Raw genomic sequence first — 730 nt, 5'->3', positions numbered from 1 at the left:
GCTTGACCATGAGGCAATCTACCCAGGCAGAGCCGCAGCAGAAGCTGAGGTTTCCAGCTAGCTATGGTTACCACTGGCACCGTCACGGCAAAAGCAACACAAACAACTTTTATTCCCTTGTGAAGATTGTTTGGTGACTATGTTGTGTACTTAATATTTTAATAATATTTGTGTAATCTTGTTCAATTATATATATATAGTTCGATTAAGGATTTAAATAATTCATTTTGGCTTATGTGTTAAAATGCTAACATTGCATATGTCACTGCATTACAACGTGATATGTGCGCACCCCACTTAAAGTAAGGACAAAGCCAGACCCACAATCCTGAACTCACGTGTCTTTCTTTGAACTAATTCAATGTTTTGAAGTTACAAAACATAGCAATGTTGATTTCCGCATGGTTGTAGTCATGGTGACTTTCCTTTCCTGTATTGTTCGCAGCACCGCAAGTTCTCATTGTCCTATTATCACTACCTTCACTGTTCAAACTATGAAATCAATACTTAGGTATCTGTGATTCTTAACAGCCAGTGTCTTGGAGGTGTTGCTTTTGTAATGTTCAGATTCATTGTTAACAATGTGGAAAACAAAAACCTCTTTAAAATGGCTCATTCTTGCTCCAGGGTTTATCTAATAATGCATGAACCTACTGCTGCTCTGCTCTGTGATGAAGTGAGGCTGAAGCTGTGGGCCTGCTCCGGCTGCTCTGGATTTGGTGTCTATCAC

The sequence above is a fragment of the Hypanus sabinus genome, chromosome 4 (assembly GCF_030144855.1).
Source record: "Hypanus sabinus isolate sHypSab1 chromosome 4, sHypSab1.hap1, whole genome shotgun sequence".
NCBI lineage: Eukaryota > Metazoa > Chordata > Chondrichthyes > Myliobatiformes > Dasyatidae > Hypanus > Hypanus sabinus.
Note: the sequence above shows the minus strand (reverse complement) of the source record.